Source organism: Dendrobates tinctorius, unplaced genomic scaffold (assembly GCF_039654945.1).
Source record: "Dendrobates tinctorius isolate UK_male_01 unplaced genomic scaffold, ASM3965494v1 ptg000104l, whole genome shotgun sequence".
In the NCBI taxonomy this organism is placed as follows: Eukaryota; Metazoa; Chordata; class Amphibia; order Anura; family Dendrobatidae; genus Dendrobates; species Dendrobates tinctorius.
This window is the reverse complement of record NW_027361772.1, coordinates 10,834,935-10,859,884: the sequence shown is the minus strand read 5'-3', so window position 1 is coordinate 10,859,884 and position 24,950 is coordinate 10,834,935. Positions and strand designations below refer to the sequence as shown.

Below are 24,950 nucleotides of genomic sequence, written 5' to 3'. Positions count from 1 at the left end.
TTATATATCCTCCAGCTCAGCTTCTCCTTCTCTGTAACACGTGGGTCACAGATCGGACTTCATGTACAACGTGACAGGTTCCCATTAACCCCTTCTTTACAACTGCATGCATGCAATGTTTGGTACAGTATTTTTTTTTTTTCGGAGTATTTTCTTTTAACAGATTGGTAAAAATTCTTCCACCAAGTGTGGATCTGTAAGCAGAATATGAAAGATTTTCAGTCATTAAAGGGGTTGTTTGGGGCTGGGAATATTAGTGACCTATTTGTGTGGCAGACCATTAATATTAGATTGATGAAGGTCCGTAAACTGCCACCAATTAGCTCATGCCTCTTGCTGTGGCCCCCGCTGGAAGTAACACGGGTACGGAGCTTGATCACAAGCGAATGGGATCTGAGCTGTATGTAGTACCTGAGAATGGCCACATGGAGTGTATGGAGCTGAGGTGTTTCCATTGGCCGCGGCACCACCATAGAATCATAGAATCGTAGAGTTGGAAGGGACCTCCTGGGCCATCTGGTCCAACCCCTGCTCAAGGCAGGATTCGCTAAATCATCCCAGTCAGATATCTGTCCAGCCTCTGTTTGAAGACTTCCATTGAAGGAGAACTCACCACTTCTCGTGGCAGCCTGTTCCACTCATTGATCACTCTAACTGTCAAAAAGTTTTTTCTAATATCTAATCTGTGTCTCCTCCCATTCAGTTTCATCCCATTGCTTCTAGTCTTTCCTTGTGCAAATGAGAATAAAGTTGATCCTTCTACAATGTGACAGCCCTTTAGATATTTGATATATATCAGCTGTTTGGTGGGGATGGCGGATACCCACCTATCTGATATTGATGAACTAACCCAAGAGTAGGTCATCAATATCACAGTCCCTTTAATCTCCACTATAGAGCAATATGTCACATAAAATAAAAGTGTGGCGCCCCTGAGGCTCGGTCAGACAGGAGTGAGGGTCCCTGGAAGAAGGGATGGAGGAAGGAGTGCTGCAGCTGCCTCAGTGATCTGAGCCAGCTGGCACGGGAAGGGAAAAGGAGGAGAAAGACGTAGAACTGAAACCTAAGCTTCCATAAGAAAGAGAAAGACAAGTACGGAACGAAGGAGTAAGGAGAACACAGAGGACGTGGGTTAGAAGAGGAACCCTGCCTATAGCTTCTCAGCGCAAGGCCGGGGCCCGGTCCCCGAGGTTGTATGGACACTTATGGTTCTGCAGCAGACACTGGTGGAGTAGTTGGCTGTAAATGCACTACTAAGACTTGGGGCACAACAGCAATACGGATAGAGAGCCGGCACTCAGGAGAAGGGAGTCCCCGAAGCAGGCTACAGCTGTATGCTGTACAAGTAGAGTTCTTGGGAACATCTGTCAGGAGGAACTCCAGAGTACCACGGTACTGGAGATCTTCACACTTAAAGGCACTATAGAGGAGATGTTCAGGAAAGGTACATAAGTTGGCGGAGTGTTGGAGGGGAGCTTTCCATCTTGCCTGGAGGTTGACTGAGTCCCTGACCCGGAGGACACGGCACAGAAGCGGGCATTACTGACTGTGAGTAAAGCCTTGGAACTACAGGCCCTGGTGTCCTCCATTACTTCCTGCGTCCGTCTGCCTGACACAGCTACACCACCTAAGTGTCCCCACATCTACACTGCCCTGGGACAACAGCCCTGCCTGTGGAGGGCTATACCATCATTGCTTCACCACACCATCTGTCCCTGAGGATCTGTCTGCAGTGTTGGCTTAACACCTCCCTTGCTGAACACCACAGGTGGCGTCACGAACTATTCCATTCCATTAACTACATTCCCCCATTACTTGGGCGCCCAGGGCCATGGACCGGGTCACCGCTGCTGAGCCTGTGACACATTCCCCTGACTCCGGCCCGGTACCAAGTACCCCACAGCCCTGGGAGGGCGACCCAAAAGCATCCCCTTACATTGTGCAAAGTGTTAGTTTTCAACTTTTCAGACTTTCTCCTAGGGGGCACCAGCCGTGTCTCTTGGGGGTATTTGCACTGTGCCATGCTTTTTATAGACATTGCACTCTATGTTCATAGCTTTGGGGGATTTTGATGTAATTAGTTTCAATACCAGACTAGAAATGCTGTACATTGCTGCACATAGGGGACATAAGGGAGAAAAAGCCTTCTTTAAAGAGGTTGCCCCCCAAAAGTATATATTTGCTTGTGTCCTCACAGATTTACTTCTGGATTGTTTTGGACACACGAGAGAGCATCCTGTGGTAGCAAGAGAACAGTGCTAACAGGCATGATAAGGTAAAGAACCTACCGCACTTCTCAGTAGTTCCACCTTAAAGGGAATCTGTCACCCGTTTTTTGTGATATGATGTAAATATATCATTCAATTTAGTGTCACATAAGCATTATAGCAGTACTTTTGATACCCCCTGACTCCCCACCTTTGATGCATAAATACCGTTTTTAGCTCTCCTGTGTTGTATGTAAATCTCCGTGGTCCGGTCCAATGAGCGGGGCTTATTCTCCTTCTCTCCCCCTTCCTCGGCTTGCTGTATGTATTGTGATCTGTGAATATCACAGATCCCGTAGAGCTGCCGCACGTGCGCATTGAAATGTGGGGATTCCCTAACAAACAGGCAACTCCCACATGTCTTCAGGCTGTCCAGCAGCCGCAAATCATGCAGCTGCGTTGACGCAAACTAAATCTCCGAGCATGCCAAAATACTCGGATGACACCAGGGCATGCTCGGGAAAACCCGAGCAACGAGTATACTCGCTCATCAATAATTAGGACATTAGGAGAGCTCATCAATATCTCATCTGTGAAGTTCTGACACCTGGAAGGAACACCCAGCACCAGCAGAGACCAAGGATGTGTGGAGTGTAACCACCGCTCTGTCAAGCTTAGTGGGAAGATGTAGAATTTCATGATGGCCAGTCAAACAAATGGCGAACAACCTTTTACTAAGCAAATGCCCTCTTTGTTAGCGGCTCCCTTCTCTGGCTAGTAGAAGGATGTCCCAAATGAAGGACGGCTTATGAAAGTGATTTGAGTGGGCGGCACGGTGGCTCAGTGGTTAGCACTGCAGCCTTGTAACGCTGGGGTCCTGGGTTCAAATCCCACCAAGGACAACATCTGCAAGGAGTTTGTATGTTCTCCCCGTGTTTGCATGGGTTTCCTCCGGGTTCTCCAGTTTCCTCCCACATTCCAAAGACATACTGATAGGGAATTTAGATTGTGAGGCCCACTGGGGACAGCGACGTTAATGCGAGCGCTGCGGAATTTGTTAGCGCTATAAAGATTATTATTATTTACTTCTTTGAGTGGGTTGATTGGGTGGCAGCTCGATCAGGATAACATGGTGATAAAAAAATATTCCCAGTCCTAAAAATCTAAATCTATACACATAGCAGATGGAAGGAAAGGGGGATCAGTTTGGATTTCACCAAAATAATTGGGATCCATTGATTTTTTTTTTTTGGGACACCTAAGAAAACATCAACTTGTTAGATTGAAAAAATAAATAAAGGAAAATATTATTTAAAACCAACGAGTCCTCATCGGGGCAGCTTGCAAAGGTCTTGTAAATTTGCTTCCTCTCGAGAAGACCGTGTTCTCTGGACTGTACAATCCGCGTCACTTGTTTCTCCAGATTTCTCTTTAAGTAAACATGGCAGCTCTACCTAAGAAGGAACATTTAATTCCTTGACTTATTTCTAAAGGGATCAATGATAATTTTTCTTCACGGCAATTAAATTTAGTCAACTGAGTGTTTTTGGTTCTCCAAGACGCGTCTAATCAAGTAGGTTTTTTGCCATCAGCCCCGAAGGTGTGCGGCATGTTGACAGTGATGGCACGGCGTGTTTCAAAAGAGACACATGTGAGCAGAGAGGTGCAGGCTAGGTGATCGGGTTAATTAACTCTTTGTGAAGAAAATGTGTAATTGACATTAATTATCGCTGCATAGATAGAGATTTGGCGTCTAGCTATATTGGACTGCATATTCATTACAAACATGTAGAAAAACTCAATGTTATGCTTCCTACAGACACACTTTTTTTTTTTTGCAAATACACGTGATTTTTTTATGCAATTTTTGCTGGTTTTTTTTTTGTGTTTAATGTGTTTTACTACCTGTTTATTTTTGGCTTTTACATTATAATTAGATAATTTGATTCCAAGATTTTCCTTAAAATCTCATGATTTGTAATGTCGAAAACGTAACACAAAAAAAAAAAAAAACCCGCAGTGCATATATAGCACATTTATTTTTTACAATGCAAACAAAATGAAGAAAACTAAATTGGGAAAAAAAAGCAGGAAAAAAAGGCAAAAAACCCTACACCCTACGAGATTTCTACAGCATGACAAGAAAATAAACAAACTGCAAATCACAAAAACTACAGTAAATAAAGAAAAAAAAATGTGTATGTCTTGCATTTGACAATTCCAGATTGACTCTGGGCAGAGGACACGACATTTAGAGAGAAAAAAAAAATTAAGGACAAGAAAAACAACAATAACCAAAAGTGTAGGAAAAAAAAACAGAAAAAATAAAACATTATTTGAAATATAGCATATTACAACTTGCGGTTTTACCTATGGGAATTTTGTGTTATGATAGGGGGTCACCTTCTCTTTTAAGGATTCCTATGGTGAGTATAACTGAAGATTAATAAATTGGGAAAAAAAGCATGAAATTGGCCAAAAAAGGGCCAAAACAACAACATATCTAAAGAAAGAAAACAAAATCACAATCACAAAAACTACAAGTAAATAAAATGAAATATAGTAAATGTTTTGCATTTGGGATTTACAGATTGACTCTGAGCAAACATCAAGACGCAGCATTTAAAGGGAACCTGTCACCCCCCCAGGGCATTTTTAGCTAAAAGAGCCACCTTCATCAGCACTAAAGCCCCCGTCACACACAGCGATCTTGCCTGTTTGACAGCTCACCAGCGATCATGTAGCGACACACCAGCGATCCTGACAAGTTCATATCGTTGTCGGGATCGCTTGGTGAGTCACACTATGTGTGACGGGGCCCTAAGGCTGCACTCTGTGAAGGTGGCTCTTATGTTTCTGACCCCTAGTAATGTCTAAATATTGACTTTTATAAATAGACCCCCATACCTGTATTGCGTCCTAGAGGTATGTTGTGTCCCCCTGTATCAGGTGCCTCCCAGCCATCCATCATGCCCGTCTTGCGTTTAGGCGCCGCTTCCCATCTGTCCATCATGCCCCTGTGTGCCGCCGCCTCCTCCTGTGTTGTATGCCCGCACCTGCGCTGTGACAACAGTTCTCGGGTCATGCCGGGTCATGATGCAAGACAGGGGCATGATGGACGGCTGGGAGGCGTCTGATACAGGGGGACACAACATACCACTGGGACTCAATACAGGTATGGGGACCTATTTATAAAAGTCAATATTTTGGCGTTACTAGGGATCAGAAACAAAAGAGACACCTTCACAGAGTGCAGCCTTAGTGCTGCTGAAGGTGGCTCTTTTATTTAAAACGGGGGTGACAGGTTGCCTTTAAGGTTATAGAAAATGAAAAAGAAATTTGGCAGGGAAAACTGAAAAAAAAAGCAGCATATTAGAATCTGTGTTTTTTTTCCTATTGGAATCTTGTGTCATTATTGGGAGTCCTCTTCTCTTTTAGGGATTCCTATGACGAGTGTAATTGAAAATTAATAAATCTAAATGGGAAAAAAAAGTCTAAAACTGGGCCTAAAAAAACACCGACATAAAGCATGAAAACCCCACAATAACAAAAACTACAAGTAAAAGAAATACAGTATATGTCTTGCATTTGGCATTTACAGGTTGACTCTGAGCAAACATCAGGACGCAGAATTTAAGGTTGAAAAAAAAATAAGATAAAAAAACAACAAAAAAATAAGATAAAAAAAAGACAAAAAAAACTGCAGGAAAAACAACAGAAAAAAAAAATAGTATAAACACAGCATATTACAGCCTGTGGTTTTATCAATGGGAATCTTGTGTCATTATAGGGAGTCCCCTTCTCTTTTAGGGGTTCGTATGGTGAGGATAATTGAACATTCAGCAGGACAGGCAGTCGCTGTCACCGCAGAGATGCACAGGGAGCAGCTGCCGGTCTAACGTAGCTGTAATAAGCTCTCAACTTGCTGCTACTTGGTCGAGCACCTATTTAGGTAGCTCAGTCTGCAGTGGAAATGACTGTCTGCCTCGGAAACAGCAATATGCTCAACACACGTTGTTCCTCTAGGGAGAAGGAGTCTGTGGTGTGTTTTTTTTTCACTTCCCATACAAAGCATGATTTCCAGTATGCGGAGCAGAAAAGAATATAGCAAATGATTCATAAAATGTTCAATGGAAAACAGTGACTGTTATTTGCGTCCTTATGTCACCTTTTTCCTCCATTAAGCTAATGAGGACCTGGCTAACAGGGTCTGTCCAAATTTTTATTTTAATTTATTCCTGCTGCTTTCCTGAGTTTTCTGTGTTTTTTTTTCTTTATTGTCTTTGAAAGGAGGCGTGGCTCACAGGATCCTCTGGGGCGTGTCACAATGTGAACCACACCCCCTTGTAAAGACTGCAAAAATTAGCACTAAATTAAAAACACCCTGTATATCTGGCAGATAAAAAAACAGAATACTCAGTGGATCAGAAGGCATAAAATAGCAGCAAAATCTGGCCATTTATAACCTAGTGACAGGTCATCTACAATGGGGGAAATCTCCACCTAAGTTCCACAAAACCACAAGATGAAGACAAATAAAAATGTTTTGCATGAAATGCCAGTCCTAAAATATTTCCACCTATGTCTTTTGTATCCCAGAAATGAGACTATTCTCTGCCATTTAGGTACTTTGTGGACTTACAGACTTTACAGACTGTGCCTTGGATCAGCTAGGACATAGTAGTAGAATTAGAGTCTTTAAAACCCAATAAATTAAAGATTTATTTGACAAATAGTAAATGAACAAATAAATCAGCAGTTGGCGCGTTTCAGGTCTATGCAGCCCCTTACTCACACGGGTGAACATATTATTGGCCTTTTTCAAGATATAAAGACCAATCAGAATACAAAATATTTATCACATCACAAATGAAAAATAAAATCCAAAGTAAAATCTCGTGATCAAACAAGAACGACTAGTCAGAAGCTAAAATTACACACATTAAAATTACAAATACTGGTATCAAAAAGTTTAAAGGGAATCTGTCAGCAGGATTTCAACCCCTCCCCAAACTATTTATATTCACATGACGATCTTTCAAAGATAAGTCCATCAATACCTTTACGTGACCAGTCTGTCCCTCCATTACTCATAAATCGCATTTGAATTTATACGTAAATACATATGGTAGTTCTGAAGCCTCTGCCACTCCATTGCCACCTCCTGTTTGACTGACAGCCACTATGCCACGTAATTTAAGACAAAAGAGCCATCAGTCAAGCAGGACGAGGTGCTGCTGAGCTAGGAGTAGAACTGGAGTGACAGAGGCTAGAGATCTACAATATCAATTTACATACTGTATCAATACAAACACTGATTTCTCAGTATTGGAGGAATGGACTCCCCATATAAAGATATTGCTGGACTTGTCTTTGAAATAGCTACATGCACATATAGTTTGGGTGATGATATCCTGCAGAAAATATTCCCTTTAATTTGAAATCATCAAATCAGATCAAGCCTCCATTGTTGCATATACCTGAAGGTTTTTTTTAAAGGATCTTCTTTTAACCATATACAGTATTTTTACGCAACAATGATAACTCTAAATGATGACCCTATAAGGTTCCGTTAGTGGAAAGATTTTCACTTTCAAACTGTATATATATATATATATATATATATAATATATTTCATGCTATTCACATTTTTGGGATGGAATGCTAGTGCCGGTGTCGACCTGTACGTTACACATGGCCCCGCGGCATCATTGACAATCCTTTTGGTGGTGGTCATTTTTAAAGACTCTCTTTCATACAGGACTACCCAAGTTTTGTAGTACTCAGATGTCTGGCTTACCCTTGTTTAATGGGCGCTTCTCATTTAAGTACCGATATATGAATTCTTAGTTGGAGAATCAGTTACTTTGTATACAGTACTCTCATTAGCAATTATACTATAAATGGGAGTGAATAAAATAATTCCCATGGCAGTTTATTAAATGGTTTCCTATGTCCATATGATTACAGGACTAGCCCAGATCATGACAGTGGACTACAGAACACTACAAACTGGACTATAGCATCTGTAACCATCCACTCTCGAAGGGGCTGAAATGTTCTATTTAGGTACAAGCAAATGTCTGTCTTCTAACAAAAACCATTTTAAAAGACTACTGAAGGGACGGACAAAGAAAATGATGACAAAAACAATGTACCATGACCCAAGGTAAAACTGTAGACTTGATCTTGTCTGGGACATGTAAAGTGTAATCAGTCCAGCCAACCTTCAGTTCCTAAAGACTTTGGAAGGTTATCCTGCCTCTTCTGTAGGTGTCGGTGAGCCTTGTATAGAAACCACGTAGACCAAGGAGGAATGATTCATATCAATGTTTATTTCCAGTCATTTCTCAATGTGAACGAGCCCTGCAATCAAACATGAAAATCCTCCTATGACATTGATTAGTCCAACCATTATTCAGTTCCTAAATTCATTAGAAGGTTATCTGGCCTCTTCAGTTGGGGAGCCTTGGATAGAAACCATTTTGACCAAGGAACCATAATTTGTACTAACTTTCATTCCCGATCGATTCCAATGTCAACAAGACCTGAGATCAAACATGAAGATGCTTTGCTAAATATTGTCTATTGCAGCCATTCTTCACTTCCTTGCAAAGCTATCTGGCCTCTTCTACTGGGGAACATTGCATAGGAACCACATTGATCAAGGTGGAATGATTCTTATGAAATTTCCTGCCGCAATACAAACAAGCCCTGAGATTGTGACGTCCGTCTGCGAGTCTGGGCTGCAGTAAGACAGCACCCCGAGCAACACCGATACCCTTTACCCTATACAGGGATCTGGACTTAAAAGCAGAGCCAGGAGGTAGCTGTCTGAATAAGAGCAGTGGACCAGAGCAGGACGGTCGCCAGAAAGGGGTTAAAAAACGGGACCAAAAGTGTAGTCAGGAATCCAAGTCTAAACCAGGCGGGCAGCAGAGGTACAAAAACGGCAGACAGTAGCAGAGTCAAATCCAGGCCAAGGTCAGAGTCATAAACTGGGAGGGAGGCAGAGGTACAAAATCGTTAGGCAGTCACAGCGTCAAAAACCAGGCCAAGGTCAGTGTCATAAACCAGGAGGGCGGCAGAGGTACAAAATCGTCAGGCAGGAGCAGAGTCAGAAATCCAGGCAAAGGTCAGAATCAAAGATAGTAAATAACAAACTAGCACACTAGGGAAACCAAGGCTATATCTGGCGGCCTGCAATACCAGCCCCAAGTTATTTGAGGGATCAGATCATCCCTCACAAGTTCCCGGTCTGATGACGTCATTAGGACCGCCCCCAGGACCAGGCCAGATGGTGATGCACCAACCCCTTCATGACCAACAGAGGAGCGCAGCCTGTGGCCGCCAGATGCCTGCGGAGGAGCCTCCTCCCTGTTAGCAGTACCCACGGGCGGACCACGGCACCTCCCAGTGGCCAAGGCAGGAACAGCCATCCCCGAGTTTTACCGTGACATAACAGTCCGGCGCCTCCCAGAGGCCGAGACCGGAATAGCAGAGCTCGGGTCTTACGGCGACGTGCCAGTCTGGTGCCTCCTAGTGGCCCGAAGCAGGAACAGCAGTCCCTGTATCCGATGGCGATGTGACAGTACCCCCCTTCTAAGAGGGGCTTCCGGACCCTCAAAACCAGGTTAGGGTGAAGGAGGTGAAATTTTCTAATCGAACCTTTGGCGTGGATGTCACTAGCGGGAACCCAGGACCTCTCCTCCAGGCCATAGCCCTTCCAGTGCACCAGGTACTGCATGGAACCTCTCACTAAGCGGGAGTCAAGAACACCCTGGACTTCATATTCCAAGGTGCCCCTGACCAAAACTGGAAGAGGAGGGGACTGGACAGGATGGATTGGGGAGCGGTACAACTTGAGGAGAGATTTGTGGAAAACATTGGGCAATTTAAAAGACTGAGGGAGTTTTAAATGAAAAGCTACCGGGTTAATCACTTCCATTATTTAATATGGACCAATGAATCTGGGACCCAGTTTGGCAGACGGCACTTTAAGCTTGATATTCTTGGTGGAAAGCCAGACCTTGTCTCCAACTCCCAGGTGTGGTCCCTTGGATCGCCATCTATTTGCAGCCAAAGCTTGTCTAACCTGGGACCCCTTCAAGTTTGTGTTTACTTCCGACCAAATAGTCTTTAATCGATGTAAAGATTTTTCTACCCCCGGGAGCTCCGACAACCTGGCCGAAAATGAACCAAAGCGTGGGTGCAGTCCGTGATTGCAGTAGAAAGAGGTAGTTTTCATGGACTCCTGGTATTGGTTGTTCAGGGCGAACTCAGCTAACGGCAGATGTTCCACCCAATCGGATTGATGCTCCAATGCGTAACAGTGGAGATACTGCTCCAGAGCCTGGTTGGTGCGTTCAGTTTGACCATTGGTCTCAGGGTGATAGGCAGAGGAGAAGGACAATTCAACGCCTATGCGTTAGCAGAACGCCCTCCAGAACTTGGAAACGATCTGGGTACCCCTGTCGGACACAATATTCACCAGTGCGCCGTGCAATCGTATAACATGAACAATGAAGAGCTTACTCAAAGTTTCAGAATTAGGTAAACCAGACAGGGGAACAAGATGACATTGCTTACTGAACCTATCCACCACCACCCAGATACACGTCTTTCCTTCTGAGGGCGGCAGGTCAGTAATGAAGTCCATGGAGATGTGGGTCCATGGACTCTCAGGGGTGGGAAAGGACTGGAGCCAGCCGGCAGGGTGATTATGGGGGGACTTGGCGCGGGCACAGATTTCACAAGCTAACACATAATCTTTACAATCCTTAACCACTGTCGGCCACCAAAAATTCCTAGTCACCAGTCTGGTGGTATTATTGACACCAGGATGGCCTGCCCGAACAGAGTCGTGCAACTCCTTCAGAACTTGCAGGCGAAACGTGGCCGGAACGAACAATTTTTTTGGGGGCGTCATGTCAGGGGCTTGTTCTGGGGACCTACGGATCGCCTCCAGAAGGTCCAAAGACACAGCCGAAACAACAATCCCATTGGCCAATATTGGAACTGGTTCAGAGTCCTTGGCTTGTGAGGGGCAAAAACTGCGAGAGAAGGCATCAGCCCTTATGTTTTTAGTACCTGGACGAAAGGTGATTACAAAGTCAAATCTCGAGAAAAACAAGGCCCACCTTGCCTGTCTAGAATTCAGTCTTTTGGCTGACTCCAGGTAGGTCAAGTTCTTGTGATCACTGTAATTTTATGTTTAGCACCTTCGAGGAAGTGACGCCATTCTTCGAAGGCCCATTTTATGGCCAACAATTCCAGATTCCCTATATCATAATTCCTCTCCGTAGGAGAGAACTTTCGGGAAAAGAAAGCACATGGACGAAGTTGCGTAAGGGATGCCGTGCCTTGTGGAAGCACTGCCCCTACTCCAACCTCAGAGGCATCCACTTCTACCACAAATGGCCGGTCCAGGTCAGGCTGGATTAGTACCGGGTTAGCCACAAAACACTCCTTTAAAGTAGAAAATACCTGAATTGCCTCAAGTTTCCAATTAGCCTCGTCTGCCCCCTTCCGGGTCAAATCCGTGAGTGGTTTGGCAATCTCTGAGAAACCCTTGATAAATTTGCGGTAGTAATTGGCAAACCCTAAGAATCGCTGCAGCGCTTTTAGCGATTTGGGTTGTACCCATGCTTTAATGGGTTGGATCTTGGCAGGAACCATGCGGAAACCTTTGCCTGAGACCATGTACCCCAGAAACTGTACCTCCTCCACAAAAAAACACATTTCTCTAGTTTAGCAAATAAAGAATGTTCTCACAGTCTTTGGAGCACAGAACAGATGTGTTGAGCGTGTGTCACAGGATCAGTAGAGTAAATCAGGATGTCATCCAAATACATGACTACATACACCCCACAAATGTCTCTGAAAATATCATTCACAAAATTTTGAAACACGGCAGGTGCGTTACTGAGTCCGAACGGCATTACGAGGTACTCAAAGTGGCCAAGGGGGGTGTTAAACGCGGTTTTCCACTCATCTCCCTCTCTTATGCGGACTAGATTTTATGCCCCCGGAGGTCAAGTTTAGTAAACCAACGGGCTCCCATAAGCTGATTAAAAAGATCAGGGATGAGTGGAAGCGGATACTGGTTCTTTACAGTGATTGCGTTCAATTCCCGGTAATCAATGCAAGGTCTGAGACCTCCATCTTTCTTTTCCACAAAGAAGAACCCGGCCCCAACTGGTGAAGTGGACGGTCTAATAAAGCCTTTTAACACAGAGATTTCTTACAAAGTGAGAGAGAGACGGGTAACAAAACTTTAGCCGCGTTTGCGGGCAATACCTGAGCCCCCGGGCAGGTTTGACCAGAGATGCCCAGGGGCCGATGTCCCAGGACTGTGGATCTCTGACGTACGGCGTTTTCCCTGAGGTCTCCAGACTGCAGCATGCTGGTGTTCAGGGACATTGCTTTTATATATGTTGGATATATATAAAAATGTTTTTTGGGCCAGATATAATGTGACGTCCGTCTGCGAGTCTGGGCTGCAGTAAGACAGCATCTCGAGCAACCCCGATACCCTTTACCCCCATACAGGGATCTGGATTTACAGCAGAGCCCAGGAGGTAGCTGTCTGAATAAGAGCTGCGGACCAGAGCCGGACGGTCGCCAGAAAGGGTTAAAAAACGGGACCAAAAGCGTAGTCAGGAATCCAAGTCTAAACCAGGCGGGCAGCAGAGGTACAAAATCGTTAGGCAGTCGCAGCGTCAAAAACCAGGCCAAGGTCAGAGTCGTAAACCAGGAGGGCGGCAGAGGTACAAAATCGTCAGGCAGGAGCAGAGTCAGAAATCCAGGCAAAGGTCAGAATCAAAGATCGCAAATAACAAACTAGCATACTGGGGAAACCAAGACTATATCTGGCAGCCTGCAAGACCAGCCCCAAGGTATTTGAGGGATCAGATCATCCCTCACAGGTTCATGGGCGGACCACGGCGCCTCCCAGTGGCCGAGGCAGGAGCAGCCGTCCCCGAGTTTGACCGTGACATGACAGTCCGGCACCTCCCAGAGGCCGAGACCGGAAAAGCAGAGCTCGGGTCTGACGGCGACGTGCCAGTCTGGTGTCTCCAAGTGGCCGAAGCAGGAGCAGTAGTCCCTGTATCCGATGGCGACGTGACAGAGTTGTAACATGAAAATTCTACTATGGCAGCCATTCTTCAGTTCCTAAAGTCCTTGTAAGGTTATCTGGCCACTTCTGCAGGAAAGCCATGGATAGAGAGACCACATTGACCAAGGGACAATGATTTGTACAAATGTTAATTTCCAATCATTTCCCAATGTAAGCAGGCTCTGCGATCAGACGAGAAAACGCTCATTTGACATTGATCGAATATAATAGGCCAGCATAAAAATTGTCATTTGTCATCATCGCATCCCCGCTAATGTAGATATTTTTGCATCAACGATGCCATGAATAATCCATCGTGCGAAGGATTCCTGATGATTGCAACATGCTAAATGTTATTGAGTGCTGATCTACTTGATATATCTTCAATTGGTTATTGTTGTGGGCAATTTGTCTGCCAGAGTAAATGGACTAAGTATCTAAGTAGGTCTATGGGTGTTATCCAGTCTTGATCGTTGTTCTACTTGTTAATTGGATAATTCTGAAACCTCTGATAGAACTTTATGTTATTACTGATTCAACAAGAGTCAACAAGCTGAAAGTATAAATCTCTATCTGTTGTCTTCATTTTGCCCTCAGGTGTTTACTTCTTCCGATAAATCTCACCTGTTGTCAGTCTCCTACACCCCACCATGGCACCTGCTGTTCACTTGTAATCTGGGCAACGGGCTTGTCTTCCGAGATCGGAAAGAGCTGTTTACAACTGTGAAATGCTTTAATTATCAGTGTATAATGACGAGGAGGAATGTAAGTGGAGTGGAATGTAAACTGCTGTAGTCTACAACATTTGAGGTTGGTTTTGCAGGGAAACTTTACTGCTCGACATCTGCCTCTAAAGAAAACTGATGACTCTACAGTCGCAGATCATGATCCTGGGCTCGTGATTGTACATTGCATCAATTGAGAAGAAAAATTTGGATTGAGCATAAAAGTAGTGAGATATCAATACCAGAGGGTTTGTACAACTATCCATACAATGATAACTGAGTATTTAATACTCGCAACCCAAAGTGCATATTTAGTTCCATACCGTGATCCTTTTGACTCAATTTTCTTCCTTTGTTCCTCATAACAAAGTGCTTGGATGTTGCCTTTATCGGGACACTTCTATTGAGCACTAAAAGTTATAAAGCAACGTAAATTTCCAACTTTGGAATCACGTGAAATACAGTGGGGCAAAAAAGTATTTAGTCAGTCAGCAATAGTGCAAGTTCCACCACTTAAAAAGATGAGAGGCATCTGTAATTTACATCATAGGTAGACCTCAACTATGGGAGACAAACTGAGAAAAAAAAATCCAGAAAATCACATTGTCTGTTTTTTTTTTCATTTTATTTGCATATTATGGTGGAAAATAAGTATTTGGTCAGAAACAAGCAATCAAGATTTCTGGCTCTCACAGACCTGTAACTTCTTCTTTAAGAGTCTCCTCTTTCCTCCACTCATTACCTGTAGTAATGGCACCTGTTTAAACTTGTTATCAGTATAAAAAGACACCTGTGCACACCCTCAAACAGTCTGACTCCAAACTCCACTATGGTGAAGACCAAAGAGCTGTCAAAGGACACCAGAAACAAAATTGTAGCCCTGCACCAGGCTGGGAAGACTGAATCTGCAATAGCCAACCAGCTTGGAGTGAAGAAATCAACTGTGGGAGCAATAATTAGAAAATGGAAGACATACAAGACCACTGATAATCTCCCTCGATCTGGTGCTCCACGCAAAATCCCACCCCGTGGGGTCAGAATGATCACAAGAACGGTGAGCAAAAATCCCAGAACCACGCGGGGGGACCTAGTGAATGAACTGCAGAGAGCTGGGACCAATGTAACAAGGCCTACCATAAGTAGCACACTACGCCACCATGGACTCAGATCCTGCAGTGCCAGACGTGTCCCACTGCTTAAGCCTGTACATGTCCGGGCCCGTCTGAAGTTTGCTAGAGAGCATTTGGATGATCCAGAGGAGTTTTGGGAGAATGTCCTATGGTCTGATGAAACCAAACTGGAACTGTTTGGTAGAAACACAACTTGTCGTGTTTGGAGGAAAAAGAATACCGAGTTGCATCCATCAAACACCATACCTACTGTAAAGCATGGTGGTGGAAACATCATGCTTTGGGGCTGTTTCTCTGCAAAGGGGCCAGGACGACTGATCCGGGTACATGAAAGAATGAATGGGGCCATGTATCGTGAGATTTTGAGTGCAAACCTCCTTCCATCAGCAAGGGCATTGATGATGAAACGTGGCTGGGTCTTTCAACATGACAATGATCCAAAGCACACCGCCAGGGCAACGAAGGAGTGGCTTCGTAAGAAGCATTTCAAGGTCCTGGAGTGGCTTACCCAGTCTCCAGATCTCAACCCTATAGAAAACCTTTGTAGGGAGTTGAAAGTCCGTGTTGCCAAGCGAAAAGCCAAAAACATCACTGCTCTAGAGGAGATCTGCATGGAGGAATGGGCCAACATACCAACAACAGTGTGTGGCAACCTTGTGAAGACTTACGGAAAACGTTTGACCTCTGTCATTGCCAACAAAGGATATATCACAAAGTTTTGAGATGAAATTTTGGTTCTGACCAAATACTTATTTTCCACCATAATATGCAAATAAAATGAAAAAAAAACAGACAATGTGATTTTCTGGGTTTTTTTTTCTCACTTTGTCTCCCATAGTTGAGGTCTACCTATAATGTAAATTACAGACGCCTCTCATCTTTTTAAGTGGTGGAACTTGCACTATTGCTGACTGACTAAATACTTTTTTGCCCCACTGTATTTCTTTAGGAAAATCTATGGCATAAGAAAGTTACCAACTTTAGCTTTTCTAAGGTAAAACTTGGTTCATGCCCTTGAGCATTTTTGATTTTCATGGAGACATGGAGTTTGTTTCAAAGACAAAAGGATCTCAAAACTCATGATATATAATATATAATATGAAAATAATGCAAAAACAGATTGTGGATGTCTTTCCAAGTCATCCCAAATCCAACCATTTGCATACTTCACTTTTCCATTCCAATAATTCTGGAGATCAAAGATGGAGATGCCTTAGCGCTAGGACAGTTCTAAGGGAGAAACCAGAAGGGGGCAAATCTCCTCCAATTGAAGTTTTTGGAAGGTTGATCCTGTGTGCAGTAAGCGAGAATCATTGAAGTTAGAGCAGCAGAGAGAGCTGGAAACAGATTACAGAAAAGAAGAACAAATGGCCGACAGAGATGACACCCCTGTCCAAATGCTTTATTAAAGAGTGCATTGGCTATAAATGATTCATCACATGTTCTTTAAGGCAGCTGATGTCATAGCGTGTCACTTACCTTATATAATTAATTTTGTGTTTTTTTATGATGAGCAAAAAGCATAGTTAAGTTGGTGCGTTTTTTAAACAGAGACTGTTAGATTCAGGCTCGGACTGGCCAATAGGGGACAGGGGAATCCCCTGGTGCGCCCCTGTGCAGATCTGGGCCCCCAACCTTACTGTATGGGTAGTACTTGTCACAATTCACTTGATAAGCAGCATGTCATCATTCATTAACCAAACTACCCAGTTAATTACTATATAGCAATATAGGTAAATTTGTGAACCAGGGTAGTGTAATATTTGCATGCAGGTGAAAAGTGGGCCCCCAAAGTCAATGTTATCGGTGGGCCATTGGCACCCCAGTCTGACACTGGTTAGATTCCATTTCTAACAACTCTAGTCTTTCCCACTTCATCATCTCACCTCCGGAACATATTCTGTGCCTCTTTTCTAGCCGGGGATTTCCTTCCACACACATTTCACCACTTTCCTACTGTTCAAACTCTCAAATATACCAGAAGGATACTCGATTTGAGATTGCAAATTCTTTGTCAGTGCCTTATAACCTGTGACATAGTTACGTGTTTAGTAAGGTTGGAAAAATGAAACGAGTCTGTCAAATCCCACCAATTAACCGTACAGCTATATTTATAGCAAGGCCCCATACCGTCCTAATGCTACTGCGTTTTAGATAATCCGACATATAACAGCCATAAGACCTGGACGCCCCATGGCTCGACCACTTAGCCTAACTTAGATCACTATAGGGTTCTAAGGGAGTCTAAGTTTAGGTCACTTGAACTTTGGTTGGTTAAGACCTTGTGACTGTAATTTGTACATTGTCCGCCTCAATTAGTTCTTCTTTTGATTCATTGTTGAAATGTCACTTATTTTATGTTCATGGGAAAGTGTTCAATGCCATAAAAGATGATAGAACCAAAAAATTACTGATATTAGTAACTACTAAAATACATCAGGTTAAAGAGATTGTCTCTAGAAGACTTCTCCAAGCCCTGAAAATCAGATGTTATCTGCCGAGATACCAACATCTAACATCTTTTCATTATTTAAATGTCTAAGCATGTAATATATGAAGAAGTAAGGTCTCCCAAAGTAAGGTCAGCACTTTGTGAGTTATAGCTTATAGAGTGGAGTACCCAGCAGGTCCCAATCAGGAGACAATTTCTTTGAGCTCTTAAAAAGTAACTACAAAATAGTTAATTTATTGATCAACCTTTGCAAAGTGATTAAAAGGGTTTTCCAAGCTTAAGGTTCAAGTTTTCACACTCTATATGACTGCAGACTTGTGATTCCTCACTCTGTCAGGATTCTCCAGTGCTGGAAGTGAGCTGGCACATGACCGCAATTTACATGTGTGGCCTCGCTCAATACAAGTGAATTGAGCGAGGTTGGACACGTCTAGTCGGAATGTAGCCGGAAGTATGCAAATCACATATTTGCGGATACATGACTGCCCGCTCCCAGTGTCGGCACCAGAGAATCAATGTGCATGTTGTGAGGATTCACACTTCTACGGTCACATATATTGACTGCATACTTGACCCTTGAACCAGAACAACACCTTTTAATTTTTGTAATATGTGTCTGCATCCCAGCTCCTATCAATAACCACCTCTCTAGGCCTCTCACAGCTTTCAACCTCTGAGACACACAAGGACGGTAACACCCTTGATCTGGTCTTCGGCCGGCTCTGTTCAATCTCCCACCTAAATAACTCACTGCTTCCACTCTCTGACCACAAAATTCTCTCCTTCACGCTCACAAATCCTCGCCCACCCCAGCTTACTCCTACCTACCACACAGTCAGAAATCTACAAGCCATTAAACCTCAGTCACTTTCAGACTCCCTACACTCATCACTGTCCCCAATCTCCTCTTTTTCCTGTCCTAATCTGGCTGTTCATCACTACAATGACACTCTTAGAAGCACCCTTGACCAAGTAGCTCCCCTCACCCTCAGAACCTCCAAGTACAGAGTAAAACAGCCCTGGATCACATCGCAAACTCAACTTCTCCAGCGATGCTCTAGGAGTGCTGAACGCCTATGGAGAAAAACCCACACACCAGAAGACTTCATCCACTTCAAATTTATTTTAAGAACCTATAACGCTGCCCTTCACCTCGCCAAACAGAACTACTTCACCACCCTGATCTCCTCACTAGCCAACAACCCCAAGAAACTTTTTGACACTTTTCACTCCCTCCTCAGGCCAAAAGTTCAAGCCACTATCACAGACATTTGTGCTGATGACCTGGCCTCCCACTTTACAGAAAAAATAGATAATATCCGTCAGGAAATCTGCTCCCAACCACCAAGTGCTGTGACTCCCATCCCTTCCTGCATCTCCCCTGGCTCACTTTCCACATTTGATCCTGTCACAGAAGGAGAAGTCTCCAGACTCCTCTCTTCTTCTCGTCCGACTACATGCACTACCGACCCCATTCCCTCACATCTCCTCCAGTCTCTCTCTCCAGTCGTCACAACCCACCTAACTACAATCTTTAATCTCTCCCACTCCTCGGGCATTTTCCCAACCTTATTCAAACATGCCATCATTACTCCATTACTAAAGAAACCCTCTCTCGACCCATCCTGCACAAACAATTACAGACCAGTCTCCAATCTCCCCTTCATCTCTAAACTTTTGGAGCGCCTAGTTTACTCCCGCCTTACCCGTTACCTCTCCACTCACTCCCTTCTAGACATTTGCAGTCCGGCTTCCGCCCCCTACATTTGACTGAAACTGCACTCATCAAAGTGACCAATGACCTTCTGACAGCAAAACATAACGGTGACCACTCTCTGCTCATTCTTCTTGTCCTATCTGCAGCTTTCGATACTGTTGACCACCATCTCCTACTCTAGGCTCCAGTCACTAGGCATTAAGGACACTGCTCTCTCCTGGTTCTCTTCCTATCTCTCTGACCACTCCTTCTGTGTTTTGTTCTCTGGCTCCACTTCATCTCCTCTTCCTCTTGCTGTCGGGGTACCTCAGGGCTCAGTCCTTGGCCCCCTTCTCTTCTCTCTCTACACAGCCCCAATTGGACAGACCATCAGCAGATTTGGCTTTCGGTACCATCTTTATGCTGATGACACACAACTATATACGTCTTCCTCCGACCTTACCCCCTCTGTACTACAGAACGCCAGTGACTGTCTGTCCGCAGTCTCCAATATCATGTCCACTCTCTATCTGAAACTCAACCTCTCCAAAACTGAACTTCTTCTGCTCCTGCCATCTACTAACCTCCCTAAATCTGACATTTCCCTCTCCGTGGGTGGTACCACAATAACAACCTGGCAGCAGGCGCGCTGTCTGGGTGTTATGTTTGACACCAATCTCTCCTTCACATCCCATATACAATGTCTTGCCCGCTCTTGCCGCTTACACCTAAAGAACATCTCTAGAATCCGCCCTTTTCTCACCATGGAAACAACAAAAACCCTCACTGTAGCATTGATCCACTCCCGCCTGGATTACTGCAACGCTCTATTAATTGGCCTTCCCATCACTCGTCTATCCCCTCTCCAGTCCATACTTAATGCAGCAGCCAGGGTCGTCCATCTGGCTAATCGGTACTCGGACGTGTCCGCTCTTCGTCAGTCATTACACTGGCTGCCCATTCATTATAGAATCCAATTCAAAGTACTTGTTCTCACCCACAAAGCTCTCCACGGTGCAGCACCCCCCTACATCTCCTCCCTCATTTCTGTCTATCAGCATAGCCGATTGCTGCGCTCTGCAAACGACTTTCGACTAACCTCTGCACTAATCCGTACCTCCCACTCCCGACTTCAAGACTTTTCCCGTGCTGCTCCTATCCTCTGGAATGCTCTACCCCAAGAAATTAGGACTAACCACAATTTGCATAGTTTTAGGCGCTCCCTCAAAACACACTTGTTCAGAGCGGCTTATCACGTTCACTAATCAAAGTCATTCTATGTGTAAGTGTGCGTGTGTAGCCCATTCACTATCTCCATTCATCCTTCACTCCCTCAGGATGGCTGGACCTTCATTGTAAATACAGCATTGTAAATACACACCTGTACTTTGTATCTCCCTCACCTCATTGTAGATTGTAAGCTCTCACGAGCAGGGTCGTCTTTTTTCGTCTTATTTTGCTTTAATTATTGTATTGTTAACCTTGTTACTTATGACTTGTGCTTTGAAACTGTTAAACTGTAAAGCGCTGCGGAATATGTTGGCGCTATATAAATAAAGATTATTATTATTATTATCATAATTAGAGTTGAGCAAATTTTTCAAAATTCGGTTCCAATTAGGATCAGTGGCGAATATTGTATTTGCAATATTCACCGAACACAGCCGAACGTCACTGGAGTCAATGGCAGTAAATGACCGAATATGTTCGAAATCGATCTTCAAACATAAGTTTGGCACGAACAGGGTACCGATATAGAATGAATATGGCAAATTCAGATTCGGCGACCGATTCCGAACATATTCTCTCAGCTCTAGTCATAATCTTATTTTGTCTCCTCTCCCAAACTTCATGCTGCAGTGCTATTTTAACTGCCTAGTTCAAGTTCTCCGAAAATTTGCTTTCAACTGCTGCTCAGCAAGAATCTGTACTCTGAACAGAGTACAAGACATTCCCTATCTGAGCCGCCCTGCTTTCTACCCAAAAGTCGAAAGCAAAGCACACATTCTTGCTGAACGACAATTGAAAGCAGAATCTTAAGGAGCTTGAACTAGGCTGAGAAAACAGAACTTTCAGAATGTTCTCTAGGAGAGAAGGGGCCAAAATAAGATAATGAAATATATTACTAAAATAATAATTTTGAAAATGATGATCAATAATGATGATCGAATAAATACTATAAAAACAATGTCACTCTTTAATGGCCCAGACTATTTTGGATTCGGGAATCAAGTCTTTTTTACAATGACTCATATAACATTTTTATTTTTCCAATATAGCCGAATAAGAGCTTCCTTCTTAAAGGATGGGCTGTATTTTTTATTCAAAACATTTTGTGGTACATATAACTTTTTTCATATCGTTTATTATTTTTTGCGGTGGAGGGAAGAATAGAAAAAAACAGCAATTATACCATTGTTTTCATCATTTACTGCAGACAACGTGTTACCGTTATTTGATCAGCCCCTGTGTTCACTTGACCAGAATAATATGGAGGCCTTCACAAACTAGCCCAGGCAAATTACATACATATATGTAATTTTGTGCTAAGAATTTAAAGGAAGCTGAAGAGGTTTAAAGGGCTTGTATGAATGACCACTTTTTTTCCCCAAACATTTCGACTTTAGTCTATGGGCTACGTCATTCAAGTAAATATCACCAAGCTGCAATATAAAACACGGCGGCATTGTATTTAGAAGATCACAGCCATGTTTTTCAATCTGATAATACCTTTTCCAGGTTTTAAAGGGGTATTTCAGTCTGAGCAAGTTATCACCTATCCAGCGAATTGGAGAAAGCTGCTAGATCAGTATGGGTTCCACTGCTCACCAGAAGTAGAGACTTGTGTCCATGTATGCGTTCTACTGCTCACAAGAAGTAGGGACTTGTGTCCCAGTATGGGCTCTACTGCTCACAAGAAGGACTTGTGTCCCAGTAAGGATTCCACTGCTCACCAGAAGCAGGAACTTGTGTACCAGTATGGGTTCCACTGCTCACCAGAAGTAGGGACTTGTGTCCCAATATGGGTTCCACTGCTCAGCAGAAGTAGGAACTTGTGTCCCAGTATGGTTTCCACTGCTCACCAGAAGTAGGGACTTGTGTCCCTTGATCACCCATGGTTCCCCCTGACTGTAGGACCACAGGCAGGAGAAGGTACTGTAGGTCAACCATGCAGCATTCAAAGTCTATGGTTCTGAACATATGAAGACAGTCAAGTTGCTTCTCTGCTGTCTTTGCCAAAGCCTCAGAAATCAACTTTTCTTGACCATGATCTTGCGGCCAGGGAAGGTGCCATCCAGGTCTGTCAAGTACTAACAGTACTGACCGATTTAACAGTTGTCTACTATGCAGTAAATAAGTAATAACTTGTTTAGACTAGAATACCACTTTAATTTTTGAAAACGGGTATTGAAAATAAGTGGCCTCAAATAATGGGGAAAACCATAATTGTGTACATTATTATAATACCAATAAATCCAAGGTTTCACAGTTCTTTTTTATTTTTCTAAGGATTCTTTGTCCATTGGAACTTTCAGAATAATTACTCCATCATGGAATGCCTAAAGAAGCCAATTAATGAAACAAGATATATTTGATTGTGGAAGGAATTTGGAGTGACCATAGGAAACCAATGGAACGAAGGGGAAGTAATAACCTACTAACTAGTACATTCCCACCATAAAAAACATGATTTGTGGTGCCTCACAACGCAAGAAGCTTCACTGGTGAATGAAAACTGCTGACACCTGGTGTCCCACGTAGTAATTAGGAAGCAACATGCTCCATCATTAGTTACAGCGCAAAGGCTGCTCGTTCACAAGAAACCGTTAACTTAGCACTTTACCGTGTTAGTAGTCAGAAAGAGGTCATTGTGCTGGGACTGTTATACTGGCATGAGGCGGCATAAGCTGGCATGGGGCTGTTAAGCTGGGCATAATGATCGCTGTGCTCAATATTTCTTTTCTTTTCGCTGTACATAGTAAGTATTTACTTTTTCTTCTCACTGTGATGTTAATTCTGCCCAGCCATGAGAATTTCATGGAATCCCACTGGGATAATTCTGAAGTGATCAGTGAGAGCAGTGTAGAGTAATCTAGTTTATACAGAAGCAGAGGACATTTGGGATATATACCTAGACACTTAATGAAGTCAAATTTTCATCTCAAAGGGAATTTGTCTCGAGGAAGCTCACCGATAAAACGGGCAGAAATCTTTGAGGGAGTCAGATGTGGAATAATTGACCTTAGAATTGCAAAACTTTACAAATAAAAGTTTCCTAAAAATATAAAATAGGCAAAATGGAGAGAACGTTAGGCTGAAGGTCATCTGTGCAATGAGAATAAAATTTCTAATACCGTGGCGTAGTTAAAAAGGTGTGTAGAAGAACCTGTCATGCCTAAATTCTTGTGCCACCGGGGGTCCAAAGAACATTACTTTTAAGAACGGTTGTTGGAGCCTGTGCTAAATTTTGTACCTTTTGGCTTAGGTCGGTCTCACAGTTTAAGTATGGACCGTGATGTTCTGAGTGGCCAGAGGTCTTCTGATCTGTGTTCAGTAGCCTCATATATGCCTTAGGGCTCATTCAGACAAGCATATAATTGGTCCATGTGCAAAACGTAGTATATGGACAACACACTGATCAATGCATGTCAATGTGGTTGTTAACATGAACGTTTTTACTTACGGACTAATGGTCTGAGTGGAAAAAATTGCAGCATGCACCATTTTGATCCATATTCCGGATCGAACTAGCCTATTATTAGTCAATGGGTGCGCAAAAAACGGAACACATGCGAGTGTCATTACTTTTTCATGGATATATTAGAATTAATAAATAGAAGACTGTATTTGTCCTATTGTTATTTATTAAATTGTTCATGTAAAAAAAATGGATGCAAAAAAAACCAGACACACGGATGGCATGCGGATGAAAAATTATCCATTTTTTTCTGGATGAAACATAGACAATTTTGCATAGCTAGCATAAGAATAACACTTTAAGATGGCCATAAACCTTAGATTCAGGCTACAAGGTGACTTTAGGCTACTTTCACACATCAGTTTTTTGCCGTCAAGCAGGATCCGGCTATTTTTAGAAAAAACGGATCCGGCGTAAATTTTGGACAACTGTAGAAACGGATCCGTTTTTCTGCCGGATCCGTCTAGCAGGTTATATCTATTTCCTGGGGGCTGGCCAATTGGATCTGAGCATGCGCAGACTTACAAAAAACGGATCCGGTGGCTGGATCCGTCTTTTTCTGGATCCGGCACATTCCGGCGCCCATAGACTTTCATTGTGGCAAAAAGCCGGAAGCGTCGGATCCGGCGCTTCCGGCTTTTTAGGCGGAGACAAAAAACATTACAGTAGCCGTTTTTTCCAGACGCCGGAATGAGACAAATAGCCGGATCCGGCAAAAAACGGACGAACCGCAATGCCATCCGGCGCTAATACAAGTCAATGGGGAAAAACCGGATCCGGCATTGCATTTCGCCGGATCCGGTTTTACAAAAACAAGCCGGATCTCGCCTGACGGCGCAAAACGGATGTGTGAAAGAGGCCTTAGCTGCAACACTTGACCAAAATTTGCTAGGTACATCGCAGCTCAGTCCAAGTCAATGTT

General features: G+C 43.5%; 1 protein-coding gene across 1 annotated transcript in view; it reads right to left on the bottom strand.

The window, feature by feature from the left end:
• Positions 1-24,950, bottom strand: part of ADGRL1 (adhesion G protein-coupled receptor L1) — a 511,328-nt gene that overhangs the window by 411,107 nt on the left and 75,271 nt on the right. The window lies entirely within an intron of this gene.